Source organism: Globicephala melas, chromosome 18, assembly GCF_963455315.2.
Source record: "Globicephala melas chromosome 18, mGloMel1.2, whole genome shotgun sequence".
NCBI lineage: Eukaryota > Metazoa > Chordata > Mammalia > Artiodactyla > Delphinidae > Globicephala > Globicephala melas.
Genome location: NC_083331.1, coordinates 53,547,740 through 53,565,585, shown reverse-complemented (window position 1 = coordinate 53,565,585; position 17,846 = coordinate 53,547,740). Strand labels below are relative to the sequence as shown.

General features: G+C 37.0%; 1 long non-coding RNA gene across 1 annotated transcript in view; it reads right to left on the bottom strand.

Moving 5' to 3' along the window:
• LOC115853462 (uncharacterized) overlaps positions 1–13,768 on the bottom strand; it is a 191,973-nt gene extending 178,205 nt beyond the window's left edge. The window contains exon 1 of the long non-coding RNA XR_004039588.2: positions 13,642–13,768. This is a non-coding gene — a long non-coding RNA (uncharacterized lncRNA). The remainder of the gene's footprint in view (positions 1–13,641) is intronic.
• Between the last annotated feature and the right edge of the window lie 4,078 nt (positions 13,769–17,846).

Below are 17,846 nucleotides of genomic sequence, written 5' to 3'. Positions count from 1 at the left end.
CACTAGAAATAAAGATAACAGCTGAACTATACATCAACCCCATGAAATTGCCAGATAAGTCTCATTTAGAAGGAGAAAAGCAAGGCACTGTGAGGTTACATGACTTAATATGAAAATCCACACAGGAAGCGGCATGGCTGGGATCAGATCCTGTGCATCTGGCTCCACTCCAGACTCTACCTAAGAACCCGTGGCAAGGTGCTTATGAAAGGAAATATGCCACTGAAAGGCCGAGGCACACAGAGAAGGGAATCAGCAGAGCTTAGACAAAGCAAGAGGAGAAATCTAAAATTAGATACAAGCAGCAAATCCCCTGATGATAGGTCAAGCTAAGGATTTCACTGACTCTTTAGTTAAGAGAAAAATAAGAATTAACAGGAGAATCTACTACATGTTGCTTATAGTTTCTCTAATCTGGAGGTGCTGTAGTTCATTATATAGTAGATTTCTTTTTCCGAATTGTAAGGTCAAACATTCCCAGCTAATCTTGTCCTTATAACTTCCCAGATTAAAGCCTTCTCCATCAGGGGTTGTTACTGACAGCTGAAGTGGGGACTGAGACTTGGATATTTTCAGTTTATGCCTTTACACAAGGAAAACATTTTGTATCGTTCCCCATCCTTGTTTGAAATAATCTTTAAACAAGAGAAATTCCTGCTAACCAGATCAATGTCATTCTGGTTTAATTCCAAGAAAATAAGAGAATGAAAGGGTAAGAGGACCGGGGAGAACCTGGCTAGAATAGTCTGTGTCCCTTCATCGGTCAATTGTTTATATTGCCGAGTCTTAAGAATTTCACTTCTTCCCCTTCCTGTTTGTCTTCGTGAGCAAATAAAGTAGGACTCCAAATTGCTATTGTTTGTAAACAACCGAGGATTATTTGGCTGGTAGGAAAGGTTTGTCTATAATTTCAGATAAACTTAAATCCTGTGTACTAGAAATAGGCAAACATTAGTCCTGAACTAACAAACTGACTATCTTTTTGTCTCCATCGCAGGTTTGCTGCTTATAATATGGCTAATTGCCCACTGAGGGTAGACTAAACTGTGTAGAGTTACTGAATTCCACTAACAGTACACATTTAACCATATGGTTAATAAAAGAGGGAATTTTAGTGTGTTCTCTTTCCTGATCCCCCTCCTATATTCATACTTGAATTGCTTCAAAAAAGTGCAAGAGATATAGAGCAAGCACTGTAGAATTTAAAGACTCATCAATTTTTTTAAAAAGTGCAAGAGAGGAGGTAGATCCATCCACGGGCAAAGGGAGATGGGTTTCCAATGTATCAATAGTTTATCTTTGCCTTCCTACCCTATCACATTTCTTAAATTAAAAAAAAAAAAAGAAAACAAAACCAGCTCTTTTTTTTTCCCTCCCTAGGAAGAAACACCCAGTTAGAGCAGTAAAGAAAAAAATGAGAGGTCTCAAATATCACTTAGGAGTTGACACCAAATTTTAGCTGTCATCTTCTTCCCAGGTTTATAGAGATATAATTGACATATAACATTGTTTAAGTTTAAGGTCTACAATGTGTTGACTTCATACACTTCTATATTGTGAAATGACTACCACAGTAGGGTTAGTTAATAATTCCATTACCTCACATAATGACCATTGCTTTTCTGTGGTGAAAACGTTTAAGATCTACTCTCTTAGCAACTTTCAAGTATATAATACATTATTGTTAACTATTTCCACCATGGAATACATTAGATCTCCAGAACGTATTCTTCGTATAACTGGAAGTTTATACCCTTTGACCACTATCTCCCCATTTTCTCCAACCCCAACCCCTGGCAATCACTATTTTACCCTCAGTATCTATGAGTTTAGTTTTTTTTAGATTCCACAAATAAATGATACCATGCAGTATTTGTCTTCCTCTGTCTCACTTATTTCACTTAGCATAGTGCCCTCAAGGTCCATCCATGTTGTCACAAATGGTTGAATAATATTCCATTGTGTATATATACCACTTCTTCTTTATTCATTCATCTACAGGCAGATACATAGGTTATTTCCATATCTTGGCTGTTGTGAATAATATTACAGTGAACCTGGAGTACAGATATCTCTTCAGTTTCTTATAACCTTTCCTTGGAAAATATACCCAGAAGTAAGATTGCTGAATCATATGGTACCAATTTATATTCCCACCAAAAGTGAACAAAGGCTCTTGTTTTTCCACATTCTTACCTACACTTGTTATCTCTTGTACTTTTGATGACAGCCATTGTAACAGGTATGAAGTGATATCTCATTGTGGTTTTAATTTGCATTTCCCTGATAATTAGTAAATTTGAGCATTTTTTCATGTAGCTCTTGGCCATTTGGAGGTCTTCTTTGGAAAAATGTCTGTTTAGTCCCTCTATCCATTTTTTAATAAGACTATTTGTTTGTGGTTTGCTATTGAGTTGTATTAGTTCCTTATATATTGTGGATATTAACTCATCAGATACATGATTTGTCATTATTTTCTTCCATTTTGTAGGTTGCCTTTTCATTTTGTTGATTGCTTCTTTTGCTGTGCAGGAGCTTTTTTTTAGTTTGATGTAGTCCCACTTATTTATTTTTGCTTTGGTCACTTGTGCTTTTTGTGTTATATCCAGGAAGTTGTTCCTAAGACCAAAGTCAAGGAGTTTTTTCTCTGTGCTTTCTTCTAGGAGTGTTATGGTTTCAGGTCTCTTCTTTAATTCATTTGAGTTTATTTTTGTGATTGGTGTTAAGATAGGAATTCATTTTTATTCTTCTACATATAATTATCCAGTTTTTCCTACACTGTTTATTGAAGAAACTAGACTTTCCCCATTGAGTATTCTTGTTTCCATTGAGTATTCTTGTTTCCCAATATTAGTTAACCTTATATGGGAAGGTTTATACCTGGGCTCTCAATTCTGTTCCATTGATCTACATGTCTGTTTTTATGCCAGTACCATACTACTTTGATTAATATAGCTTGATAGTATAGTTTGAAATCAGGAAGTGTGATGTCTCCAGTTTTGTTCTTCTTTCTCAGGATTCCTTTGGCTATGTGGGGTCTTTTATGGTTCCATACAAAATTTAACATTGTTTGTTCTATTTCTGTGAAAAATGCCATTGGAACTTTGAAGGGCATTGCACTGAATTTATAGATCACTTTGGGAAGTATGAACATTTTAATAGTATTAATTCTTCCTGTTCATGAACACAGGATATTTTTCCATTTGTTTGTGTCTTTTCAACTTCTTTCATCAAAATCTTATAGTTTTCAGTGTAGAGGTCTTTCACTTCCTTAGTTAAATTTATTCCTAAGTATTTTATTGTTTTTGATACTATATTTGAGTGGGATTGTTTTCTTTATTTATCAGAGATTTTGTTGTTAGTGCATAGAAATGCAACTGATTCTGCATGTTGATTTTGTATCCTGAATCTTTACTGAGTTTGTTGATGAGTTCTAACAGTTTTTTGGTGGAGTTTTTAGGATATTCTATATGTATGATCATATCTGCAAAGACATTTATACTTCTTCCTTTCAAATTTGGATGACTTTTATTTCTTTTTCCCGCCTAGCTAGGACTTCTAGTAAGACGTCAAATAATAGTGGTGGGAGTGGGCACCCTTATCTTTTCCTGATCTTAGAGGAAAAGATTTCAAACATTCACTGTTGAGTGAGATGTTAGCTGTGGGCTTACTGTAATGGTCTTTATTATGTTGAGGTACATTCCTTCTATACCCAATTTGTTCAGAGCTTTTGTCATAGAAAGATGTTGTGTTTTGTCAGATGCTTTGTCAGCATCTATTGAGATGATCATATGATTTTTATCTTTCATTCTATTAATGTGGTGAATCACATTTATTGATTTGCATATGTTGAACCATCCTTATATTCCAGGGATAAAACCCACTTGATCATAGTGTATGATGCTTTTAATGTACTGTTGAATTCTGTTTGCTAATATTTTATTGAGAATTTTTCTATCTATATTCATCAGAGATATTGGTCTGTAGTTTTCTTTCCTCATAGTGTCCTTATCTGGCTTTGTCTTGGAGTAATGCTGGCCTCGTAAAATGAGTTTGGAAGTGTTCCCTCCTCTTCAACTTTTAGAAGAGTATGAGAAGTTACTGGCATTAATTTTTCTTCAAATATTTTGTAGAATTTACCAGGAAAGGCATCTGGTTCTGAAGCTTTTATTTGTTGGGATATTTTTGATTACTGATTCAACTTTCTTACTAGTAATTAATTTGTTCCGATTTTCTATTTCTTTATGATTCAGTCTTGGTGGTCATATATTTCTAGGAAATTATCCATTTCTTCTAGGTTATCCCATTTGTTTGTGTATAATTGTTCCTAGTATCCTCTTAGAATGCTTTGTATTTCTGTGATCATCAATTGTAATAATTTCTCTTTCATCCTGACTTTATTTATTAGGGCCAAAAAGATTTCTCTTTGCCCTAAGCCATGCCACCTCGAGGCAGAAATGACACGGATAAAGCCAAACTGTTCCTCTTACCCTCTCCACTTCACCTAAACTCCTATATTTTGCTCCAGTATTATGCTGGAAATTCTGTACTTTAAAGCTGGACTTCCATGAAGGCTTTCTCATCCGCGAGTGATTGGCTAAGACAGTGTTTTCCAGGGGCTTCAAGACCACAGCCAAGAAGGGCTGGAGCCACTGCAGTGTCCACAGCTGGGACTGAGGTCTATATGCCTATCATCTGACACGTGGGTGGCTGAGACTCCTGCCAGGTCGCTTTGTGTTTGGTGCTGAATCCCACAGCTCCAACCAAGGCACTTTTTTTTTCCATGGATAGATGCCAAATTGTTTCTGGGGTTGGGGGTGGGGCACAAAAGAGGGACATTTTCCAGCCATGATGCTAACGTCACTCCCCTTTTTTAAAAAAAAAAAAAAAAAAGAATTAAATACCTCATTTTATTCTTTTTTTTTCAACATCTTTACTGGAGTATAATTGCTTTACAGTGGTGTGTTAGTTTCTGCTTTATAACGAAGTGAATCAGTTATACATATACCTGTGTCCCCCGTCACTCCCCTTTTAACGACCACTGAGCACATACTATATGCCAGGTTCAAGGCCGGTCACTTTGCTCGCATTATCCCAGTTAACAGTCTGACAACAACTTGACGAAGCTGATTCTATTGTTATCATAAGTATTGTAAACATGAGAATACTCAAAAGAAGTTAAGTAACTTACTCGTTACCCACAACTATAAATAGAACTTGCACCTCCATCATGCTACGAACCATGACGTGACAGGACTTTCTTTGCTCTCTAGTCCTCATTGCTCAACAATCAGTTATTATGTGTCAGGTGCCATTGTAGGCATGGGAGATATAAATAGATGAACAAGCCAAAGACCCTGCCCTCATGAAGCTTCTATTCTAGTACAGAAAGCAGATAACAATCACGGTTTGTTTTGTTTGTCTCCATTACAAAATTCTGAGTAGTAAGTGCTGTGAATACTCAAACGGAATAGTTAGCTCGAGAGTACCTAGCAGGAGACAAAATGACCAGAATAGCCTCTGAGAAAAGACTTCTCTTAGGAAACGGTATTTGAGCCGAGATTTGAATGATGAGGCAGTACTAGCCATGTAAATGTTGGGTGTGGACTCTTCCAGGTAAAGAAAAGTGCTCAGGAACATACTGTAAGGGAGGAACATGCAGGGTATTAACAAGACAGAATGTATTAAAGAGATGGAATGATCCAGTGTTCTTGGACCTTGGTAAAGAAATGGGATAGTGTAGGAAATGAGTTAGAGAAGCAAGCAAGGATCAGATCGTGAAGGGCCGTGGAGGCCAGGGTGAGGTCCATGGTAAAATAAGGTATGAAGTAAAGTAAGAAGCCACGGGAGATTTTTAAGCAAAAAAGTAATTTGATTTAGGTCATGATATATTTTTATGATAAATTTAACCTATGTATTAGCATATATATATATGCATGAAATAAATTTTAAAGTTTAACAAACACACATATCAAACATTTAGTCATGGTCACTGCTGGGAAAGGGAATGAGATTAGGAGATTGACGTGGGGTTACAAAGAGGGACGTCTACTTTATTTGCATTGTTTACATCTTGTGCATTGAGAACATATTTATGTGTGACTTGAAGAATTAAATTGAAAATAAAATAAATAACTGAAGGAAAATGTTTTGGGTATAAGCCAGAGAAATAAATCATTATCGAACTTCGCCCAGAGATCACATTTTTTCATGAAGAGGCACAAAATCTATGCCCAAGCACAGTTTTCAACATTCATAGGTTTAAAGGCTGAAAATTAAATGAAATCTAGAATAAAAAAATCATAAAATGTGTTTATCTTTATATCATTCTAAATTAGGACATATATGTTAATACATAAAGAAATTATTCTCATTATTAACCTTTGTTAATTTGAAACCTCTGAAAGATGGAGGTTTCAAAGAAGAAAGAAAGAAAGGTTTGAAAGAAGAAAAGAGAAGCAAAACATATTCCTGAATTTCTGCTGTATCATACAGTCCAGAAAGAAACACAGGAGCAATCCAGTTAGCAGTAACTACTTATAAAAATCCAGTCTGGTATGTGTGTCCAAACATGAGTATCTTGCTATCGGTATAATCACATACAGGTAGTAAATATTATTTAAATCAGGTATAAGAGAAGATGTGATTCCTGTGGTTTTTTCTTTCATCATAAACAGATGCCCTTTCAGACTATATGACATGGTTTTAAAAATTACATATATTCCAAACCCAAAGAGAGGTTATAAAAACATTGCCATTTAGTAAGTAGTTCTTATCTACTTTCTTATCTAGATAAGAAAGAAGTACAAACATGGTTTTCAATCTGTGTCTATTTTTTATCACTCATATTTAATTTGGATAGCATCAATATTATACTCATTAAAGACGATTCAATTCTGAATTTTAATTGCATGGGACCTAGTGAGCTCTGTGGCAGGAAGAATGACTAGATACTTTGGTTCTGAAAGGCAGCTTTTGACTTGATGAGCGTGGTCACCAATACCCTTCTAGACAATGTAGCAGCTTGAGAAGCAAATCACCCTACAGAAGAGGATAAATAGTCCAGAGGGAAAGGGGAATAGTTGTGAGTAGAACATGGTGATGTATCATTTAAAGTATCCTCCAGTCCAGATCTTTAGGACACTGGTACCAGGCTCCTAGAATTCAGAGGTTAATATTAAACCAAGAGAACAACCAAACGAAATAGCTAAATCACTAGAGATGCTAAAGAAGACAAAGAATTAGGGCAGTGGAAAGCCTTCTTAAGCATTTAAGAATTCACCAAACATTCATCTACATATTGTACAGGCATCACACGAGATTAAAAGAAAAAGACATAATTTCCCAGGGACAAGCTATAAACATGAGCAGTTTTGTCCAAACCAAAAAATAAGAGAAAAATTGGATTTTTTATATGCTCCAAAATCTTAATAGTATAATCAGAAACTATTAGAGTTGTTGTTCAAGTTTACCTTGTTGAACCAAAGGCTATGCATGCACTTCCAGAGACACTTAGCAAGTGACAGATAAATATATATTGAGCACCTACTGGTTGCAATGCTCCAAGCTAGGCATAGGGAAAACAGTGGTGTAAATGTTATAAACAAGAACATGATACAGTCTATTCTCATTTGGAGCTTAAAGTCTAAAGGAGAAAATAAGCATAAAACAATTAATGTCAGTGACAATTGGTTAATGAAGTTCATTGTGCTGAGAGTGTATAATTAGTGACCTTAGCTATTCAGAAGGCGTGAACCGGAGTCAATGAAGGATTCCCTGAAGAAAGGATATATAAGTTAAAAAGTGAAGAACTAGTAGGAGTTAGCTGAATAAAGGAGTGGATGGAGGGTGTAGAAAAGTATTTCCAAAAGAGGGAAGAGCATGCGTAAAGGTCCTGAGGCAGACAGGAGGGAAATCTCGGAAGATGGCCAGAGATCACAGCTCAAGAGAGAGCCTTACAAAAGATGAGGCTATTGAGGTAGACAGGTCTAAGACCAGATAGGGCCTTAGACACCACATTAAGGATTCGGATTTATTTTAAGAACAATCAGGAGTCATTAGGAGGGTTTGAACTAGGAAAAGAATATAATAAGGTCTGTACTATTATAAAGTTACCTCGGCTATTGTATGAAGAATGATCGGAAGGGATTAGGGGTACATGTGGGGAAATAAAAGAGATTTTTACAGCAGGTGGCTCAGCTATGGTAAAGGTGCTTGGGATAAAGAGAAGACTCAAGAGATTGCTAAATAGGTAGAATGAACAGGACTGGATATGTGGATAGAAGACAGAAAGAAGACAAAGTCCATAACCCCTCACAGATTTATGGCAGGGACATATGAAAAATCCATCAGGATTCTTACTGTGTATGGGTACCAGAGTTTTGACACTTCCGGTCTGAATAGCTTTGCAATGCAGTACCTGTGAAGATATTTTAAGGGATCATTTGGATACTATTCTGCAGTCATCAGGAAAACGTATACCTTCTAGACAGTCTCCAAGGATTCTGAGAAACTTTACTGCAACAAATTAGCCCCTGAAAAAACCTTGTGATTCTGTACCTAAGAGCATGGATATTAGCTACCCTCTAGAGAGAAGGTAGCCAAAGGAAGTAGGGAAGCATCATTGCCTCTGGGAAATGAGCAAGGATGATGGGAAGATCAGAGAATGCCACTAAGCTCAGGGCAAGAACATTAAATCACAATTTTTGCCAAGTATTTCCGGGGAAGAAGAAGCTGTTCTCTATAAAAGTTCCCCAAAGACGCTGCTGATTATCTACCTAGAGCTGAAATCCCAGAAATCCTGAATCAAGATTTGAGCCTGTGACAAACAATGTGATGTAGTCTCCTAATTATTAGTAACAGAAAATCTCAAGAAAGAAAATAAAAGTGGAATACGATGCAGGCGTCTCTCTGATTTAGCCCATGTAAATAATTATATGTATACATGGAACACTTACTAGGATACACATCTATGTAGTATGTCCAAGCCCCTTTGTTATACAATGTCTACCCCCAGCACTGCCTCCTAAACATCTTGTTAGCTGGATGATAATTCTTTTTTCTACGCTCCTCCTTAAGGACACATTTTTAAAGAGAATTCTTAAGCCTCTAGCAGTTATCTTTTGTCCTATAGTTAATCTCTTAATAAGACCAATTTAGCTGTAATATAAATGGTAATGCATCGTGTACTATTTACTGCACAATTCTGAACTTGCTCAGAGATTGCCTATAAGCAGGCTGGCGTTACCCATGGGCAGAGTTGGTTAGGAGAAACATGGAATGTTTTCAGAACCACAGAGAAGATTCAGGTTTTTAACCCTTGTTCTGGGAAGAGTTATTTCAGACCTTGTCAGCCCTTCAGAGAGCCTACCGTATGTAAGGACTGCATTGGGCATAGTGTCTGTTCTTAAAGTCTGAGGGATACAGACTCAGACTTGGGTTAAATGCATTAACAATAACTGGGCTGTATTTGCAAAAGGGCCTATGAGCACAGAACAGGACAAACAGTATGACGTAACAATCACTCAAGGAAGTTAGAACATTACCTGTGAGTGAGGTATATTACCAGATGTGAAACACAGTAGTAATATTCCATTTGAATTTCTTGGGTTGTATGTCTACTTCCTTTTTTCACAGATTCATACTACCATTATTGGTTTAATTTCATTTGCCACTGTTGAGTAGTCTGCCATTTGGAATGAGCTTGCATTCCATCTGTTGTAAGTGACGGATTTGCAAGTGGCATTATTCCATATTTTCTTAAGGATTTAACGTGTCACTAGCTTTCAACTGACTCTACTAAACGGCTTTTTGCCAGAACCCTACCTGATGCCAATTTTCATTCAATCTCCATAAATGTTTATTAATACAATAGTGCACAAAATCTTCTTTAACTACTGAGCATGCCAAAAGAGGTATTTGTTTTTCTGCTTCTCTATGCCCATATTTAAACATGTTACATAAATATGTCCACACCTAAATCTGTCCCATCTTGTTGATCCATTTTTAAAATTCACACCCTGCCTTGTATAAACACAACCCAACCATGAAAGTAATTTGTTCATGAGTCATAACCATACAAACATTGAAGTAATTGTAAAAGCAGCTCTTGTTAGTTTGCAATTAGGGGTATTAAGTTCTATATCATGCTGCATTCGATTTTCGGAAAAAAGTCATAAAGGGTTTTATTTGTTAATACTCAATAACATTTAATCATAGACAAAGACAAAGACAAATATATATCCATTTCAACACCTACAGAAATAACTAGCTGCCCTGGGTGCATCATGGCAGATGGTGCTGTTTTCTTAAAGAGTATATACAGAATATATAAACTGAACAGGTACTTACAGACATGCCACAATAGGCTGGAATGGTCTGTCTATTTAACATAGTATTTTCAAGGCCTCATATTCAGTATCAGAAAAAAACACCTGTTGTATAACTATAAATTTGAACCAAATGTGCTTTAGAGCTCAACAACACTCTGTATGTAACAGTGATTCAGAGAAGGTGCAATTCAAAGGTAAATCTACTCTCACTGTTAAATAAGATCTGAGTGTCTCCCTGTACTTCACAAGGTAGGAATGCCATGAATGGATTCCTCCTAGAAATCTCTGTAGTACCCTGAGTTCTGGCAAGGTGCACATTATCTGCCAAAACTCTCCTGATAAAGCAGAGTCCTCAAGCCACCTGGCGAATCTCTCGGTAACAGAAGTCACTCCTCCTGTGTCAAGTGTCTCATTTATCAACTCCTCCCTCCCCCCTCACTTACCTACACTGAATGTGCTTAATATCTGTCAAAGTTATCCCCTGCTCTCCAACATCACAAACACTTCCTACACTGGACTTCTTGACATTTCTTATCATTCATTAAAATATTTCTTAATTGATCTACTAATTTCCAGCTGAATTCCCTTCCAATTCATTCATTACACGTTCAAACACAAATCTCATCACGTCACTCCTGCTTCACATCTTCTAACGATCTCCTCAGTAACTCCAGGACTCCCGAGTAGCATTTACACTTAGCTCAGGGACCTCAAATTGTACTTTTTTTTAAAGCCCCGGCTCCATTTTCACATCTGCTTTGTGCCTATACTCAAACACTCTCTGCCCTAACTTCTCTAAACTTGCCGTGCTCTCCCATTCAGGGCCCTTTGTTGAGAATGCCTTTCAAAAGCTAGCTCAAGTATCTGCTCTTTCCTGAAGATTTCTCAGAAAACATGTGTTAGAGGAATGTGGGATGTGGTGAAAAGCTCGCTCTGCAGAGCAGCTGGTGTTCGAAAGTGCTGGGATCAAATTCTAATTCTCCAGCTTGGCTGTGTGATCCAGAAAAAGCTGGTTGGTCCCCACACATAACATTCAGCCATAGCCATCCTCGTTAAGTGGGTGCTGCCACCACGGGAGAGGACAAGTAGTCGATGCCTGAGCACCCATGGTCCTTCCCACTCTGGCTGTAGCGATTTCTTTTTTTAATTGAGATATAATTGACATATAACATTGGTATGTTTAAGGTGTACAATGTGTTGAGTTGATACGTTTATATTTTGCCATGATTACCACCATGGCATTAGCTAACACCTCTGTCATGTCACATAAAAGATTTTGTCTGGTGAGAACGTTTAAAATCTAGTCTTTTTGCAAGCTTGCCAGCCTGTCATCTTTTAGGACTTTTCCCGTGTTATATGCTCCTGTCATTCCTGGACCACGATTGTCTCTGCTTCCTTCTAGACTTTCTGGATCCCTACAAACCATCGCCAGTACTTCTTCTTTCCTGCTGCCTCTATCTGGCCAGACAGCTTAATCTTTGGCCTTGGTCTGGTCTTTAAGTATATATAATATACTTAAAGTACAGTGAATATATAATATTTTATATAATATACTTAAAGTATATATAAAAATATATACTATTTATCTATATATACTACTAATATATATACTACTACTAATATATTACTAATAATACATACTAATATATATATAGATTGATATATATTAAAATATATAATATATGCTACTAGTATGTATATACTTAGACAATACACATTTTTAACATACAAAAGTAACTTCAACTATAGTTTTTTGCCTACATTAATATGATAAGGTTGCACTGCCCTCCATCTTTCTGGCCTAATCTGCCCCTCTGTATCCTCACTCTGGAACTCATAACCTATTCTAACTGAGTCACATAACAGCATTGATTACAATTTATGGTATACTTACTGTGTCCTAGGCAGGATACAAGACAGTTTGTATACATTGTGTTATTTAATTTTCCCCCAAATCCCAGGAGTAAGTGTTACTAGCACCACTTTAGAGTCAAGGAAATGAAAGAAGAGGGGTACTTACCCAAACGCCACTCGTAAGGGCAATATTGCTGCACATACACACAGAGCAAGGCAGGTCAGAGAAAGGTGGTAGAATAGAAAATAGTGTATGTGTATCTGGAGGGTTAAGGGAGTAGTGGTCAGGGACTGGCAAAAGAGGAAAAATCAGGGAGTAAAAGAGCACACCTCAGAAGGATTTGTAGGGGAAACACTACATTGAGTATTTGACATGATTCATCTGACCCCAAGACCCCCATCCCAATACCTCTTCCAACTACACTCCTAGACCCTGACTTTAAGTCTGAAAGACCCACATTCTCATGACATCTTCTTTTGCTGTCCAGGACTAAGGAATGTGTGTCACCCAGAGGTAAAGCCAGATGCCTCAATCTTGAGTGATAGGGTCAAAAGCAGTTGGAGACTGGGGAGCCAGAAAATGAGAATCAAAAGTATTACCAATGGGGGCTTCCCTGGTGGCACAGTGGTTAAGAATCCGCCTGCCAATGCAGGGGACACCGGTTCAAGCCCTGGTCAGGGAAGATGGTACATGCTGCGGAGCAACTAAGCCCATGAGCCACAACTACTGAGCCTGCTCTCCAGAGCCCACGAGCCACAACTGCTGAGCCCCCGTGCCACAACTACTGAAGCCTGCACGCCTAGAGCCCGTGCTCCACAACAAGAGAAGCCACCACAATGAGAAGCCCACGCACTGCAACAAAAGTAGCCCCTGCTCGCCGCAACTAGAGAAAGCCCATGCACAGCAACGAAGACCCAACGCAGCCAAAAATTAATTAATTAATTAATTGATTTTTTTAAATAAAAGAGTATTACCAGTGGATCATGGGCTGCTTTGCTGAGTTAAAGAATTTTATAAGAAAAAAATTCAACCAGGAATTTTGGAAGAGATGGCATTGGAACATAAACAGCACTGAGTCAGAAATCAAAAGGAAGTTAACAGCAGGTGGAAGAAAAAGTTAGAAAGGAGAAAAAAATTGGACTAACTATAACTGTATTTTTTAAGATTAGAAGAATCTGTGCTCTGAAAAATAATCATTATAATAACAACAGTTACTGTTTTATAAACACCTATTTTGTGCAACATGCTTTGCCCTCCTAATCTCATAAACCTTACAACAACCTTGTAAAATGGGTGTTATTATCCCTATTTCACATGTGATGAAATCACTCATTGCAAAAGAATGAATAACCTGCTATATTAGTCAGAGTTCTCCAGAGAAACAGAGCCAACAGGATATATATATCCTATATAAATTATATATGGAAAGAGATTTATTATAAGGAATTAGCTCACATGATTATGCAGGCTGACGAGTCCCAAGATCTGTAGTCAGTCAGCTGGAGACCCAAGAGAGCCAACAGTATAGTTCTAGTTCAAAGGCTGGCAGGCTGGAGATCCAGGAAGAGACCATGTTTCTATTCAAGTCTGAAAGCAGAAAAAAAAAAAAAAAGTCTGAGCTCCAAGGAATTCAGGAAGCAGAAATTCCTTCTTATTCAGGGGAAGGTCAGCCTTTTTGTTCTATTCATGCCTTCAACTGATTGGATGAGGCCCACCCACACTAGAGAAGGCAATCTGCTTTACTCAGTCTATTAATTTGAATGAATGTTAAACTCATACAAAAACACTCTCCCAGAAACATCCAGAATAGTATTTAACCAAATATATGGGTGCCCCATGACCCAGTTAAGTTGATATAAAATTAACCATCGCACTTGCCTAAAGCTACCTAATTTGTAAGTACTGGAAATGGGATTTAAACCCAGATCTGTCCTTTGAAAAAGTCCACTGCTATTCATCTATGCTGGAAACATGGGACCACAAGAATGACCTAGAATGTATGATTCTGTTACTTGAAATTTTTGCCAAGATCATAGAAAAATTAGTTGCTGAGTGATTAGCTAGAACATTTAGCTAGATTAGCTAAAAAGCCCATTTAATTTTTGTACTTGAACCAAATGAGGTACGCTGGTACCAAAACACCTCAGAAAAGGAGAAAGGGGTTAATGGTGCTGAAAGAGCTCTGAAACAGGGAGAAGCCAGCCACCTGGATTTCTTTCAGTAATGCAGGAAAGTTTTTTCCAATGTCCACAATTTCACAGCCTCACACAAATTACATGTCAATTTGAGTATAGTCAAATAAAGAGCAAAAATTAATTTGAAAAAGGTCCTCCTTTACACTTGCAATGGTACCTTTCTTGCAATGGCTCAAGGGAAAAGGGAGAATCACATTTTTTTGGTTAAAATAAGAAAGTCAACCCCCAAATTATAGGTGATCAATACTTGTATTCTGTCCAGACAGCTTAACAACTTTTTGGAAATCAAACATCAGGAATACGTTAAAGAATTAGCTGATTGAAATTATAAATCAATTCTGTTTTTTTCCCCCATAGTTTCATGAGACACTATATTCTACAAAAGGGGAAACATACTGCTCAAAATAAGGCTGGTTCAGAATGTATCTGCAGGTACAGAAATTACAACTCCTTGTTAAATGAAAAAGAGTTATACATGAATGCTATTCATAGAACCCACTAACTAATATAACCATATGCTCTTTTCCTCAGTTAGTTTTACTAACTAAATATGTACTATTTTTAAACTTGTCTGAGGTTTTCTGAACAAATCAGTGGGCTTCTAATTCCACCAAAGTCCAATGATAAGCCTTCAAGATTCCTTCAGCATCAGAAGAAATCTTTCCAGAATTTATTTTTTTCCAGAAAAAAAAAAAGAGAACAGTCTGATCAGTGAAAGGATAAAATCCATCAAATTGGAAGCAATTTGATGTCTAGGATGATCGTATGTCTGAGGACTAATAATCGGTTGTGGTATGCTACTTCTTAAAAAAGATACTTTTAGGTTATGCACATCATCTAATTTGCAGAAACTTGCTGAGTCAAGCAGGTCTGATCCAGTACACATTCACTTTTTTTTTTTTTAGGCCTTCAGATAAGTATCCTGTGGGAAACGCTACTTAAAATGTCAAGCCCTGAAAAAAAAATTTAACATCTTATTAAATATGAGGTTGGAGGTTACCGTTGTGAATTTATATAAAGGTAAAATAAATTTAAATTGGGGCTCAAAATGTCATGTTCACACTTTCCTAAAATGAGAAACAGCAGTCTAGATGGGATAGCCTTGGACTAAGAGTTGAGCCTGAACTCTAAGCTCTGAACCTGGGTCTGAACTCCAACCTCTGAACCTGGGTCTGTCATTCTTTTTCGGTGACATACTCAGGTCACTGTCCTTCGGTTTCTTTATAAATAATGCCTAATATGAGAATAATAATTACTTTGTATTTCAAATGTATGCTATGATGATTCTATAGAAAAATACCAAGGAAGGAATGAACGAGAAAGCCCTTACAGTAATGACAGAAGAGTGGGCATGAGTAGGCAAATCAGGAAAAAACATTGGCACTAAAGATCTGGATGAAAAAAGGTAAGAGGAGCAAAACACGGAACGGAGTCAAAAGAAAGCAAAAACCAGCGTTCCCAAATTATACCAATTATAGTTTTGAAAAGAGGGAGAATTAGAAGTTCCTGAAAGTAGAGGATTTAATGCTTAATAGGGAAAGGAGGGAAATGCAGTAATGAAAAAGAGGAAGAAAAAGCTCTATCTGGTGTTATCTGATATCCAGCAACTTCCCAGAAGACCCTGAAGAGAAGAAGAAAGATCCTTAGGCAGATCCAAGTATTCTAGAGTGTATTTACATTTTTACGTGTGAGAGCATGTTTGCTTCTTTCTCTTATTTGATATTAAAAAAACAGGCCAGAGACCCTTAAAAGCTTTTTTTGGTAGAGTTATAATCAGTAAAAGATGCAAAGAAGTCAGAAATTGCCCATATAGGGATTAAGTTATGAAACTTTTTGACTAAAAAGACATGGAAATATTTCCAAGACACATTGTTGAAACTTTTCAAATGTCAGGGTTGTATGATGTAAGTTTGGGAAATAGCACACTGATTTATTTCCAAGATTTATTTGGGGAAAAGAATCAGAAATACAAGCTGCAATTTGTAACAGCACTGTTCAAAAAGCCAAAAATGAAGATTGTTTACATATTGTATTAGAAACGAAATATTGGCTAAAGACAACCACTTTTTGCATTCAAAGAGTACTGCAGTGTTAGAATTCACCAAAGAACTTAATGCACTGATATGAAGTTAGCATAGAACAGTACCTAAGCTAAGGAAGAACTGAAAAAAGGATAGCTAAAAAATGCCGTCCAAGGAGATATGTTCTTGACCATTTATCCACATAAATGTAGTAAGAAAACAGATGACTCAGTGAAAGAAGCAGCAGCTAGCAAATCAGATGAATAAATAGCGGGTGGATGTACTTCATTTTTAGATTGCCTTCTTTGCTACATAGATTTAGTTACTTGAAACTGAAAGATGCACATGGACTTTTGGGGAAGAGCACCTTCTGGAATGTATAACTGTATTTGTTTCAAGTAGCGCTTTCTAATCATCACACTGGTCAAAATGCCTTATGCCCTCATTGTATTGGTAAAGGTGACCAACAACAATAGTTTTCAAAAGGTTTTTGTGGAAATGTGTATGAGTTTTGGTTTAAAATGAGGACTATCTATTATTGTGTTTGAATGCTCTGATCTTAGTGAAGATCCTGCAAAAAGATAGAAATAATACATCTGAAAAGGATGTAATATATAAGTATGTTAACAACACAAAACTTAGTTACAGGAAAATTGTAGGAAGAAAGATCCAAAAATGGATAAAGCACCAAAATGTTTTAAAGTCTCATTTAAAGGTGGATGTGGCCCATATATACAATGGAATATTACTCAGCCATAAAAAGAAATGAAATTGAGTTATTTGTAGTGAGGTGGATGGACCTAGAGTCATACAGAGTGAAGTAAGTCAGAAAGAGAAAAACAAATACCGTATGCTAACACATATATGGAATCTAAAAAATAATGGTTCTGACGAACTTAGTGGCAGGACAGGAGTAAAGATACAGGCATAGAGAATGGACTTGAGGACATGGAGAAGGTGGGAAGGGTAAGTTGGGATGAGGTGAGAGAGTAGCATGGACATATATACACTACCAAATGTAAAATAGATAGCTAGTGGGAAGCAGCCGCATAGCACAGGGAGATCAGCTGGGTGCTTTGTGTCCACCTAGAGGGATGGGATGGGGGGGGAGGGAGACGCAAGAGGGAGGGGGTGTGGGGATATATGGATACATACAGCTGATTCACTTTGTTATACAGCAGAAGCTAACTCAACATTGTGCAACAGTTATACTCCAATAAAGACATAAAAAAATAAAATAAAATAAAGGTGGTCTCCTACTTAGGATCTCACCTTATACAAAAGTATCCCAGGGTACTTTAAAGTCAGCTTGGGTATAGTCCCAGCTCCACCACTTTCTAGCTAAGTGATGGCCTAGGAAGACCCACTACACTCTCTAAACCTCAGTTTCCACGTGGATGAAATGAGGTTAATAATAGTATCTTCTTTATAGTAATGTTTTAAA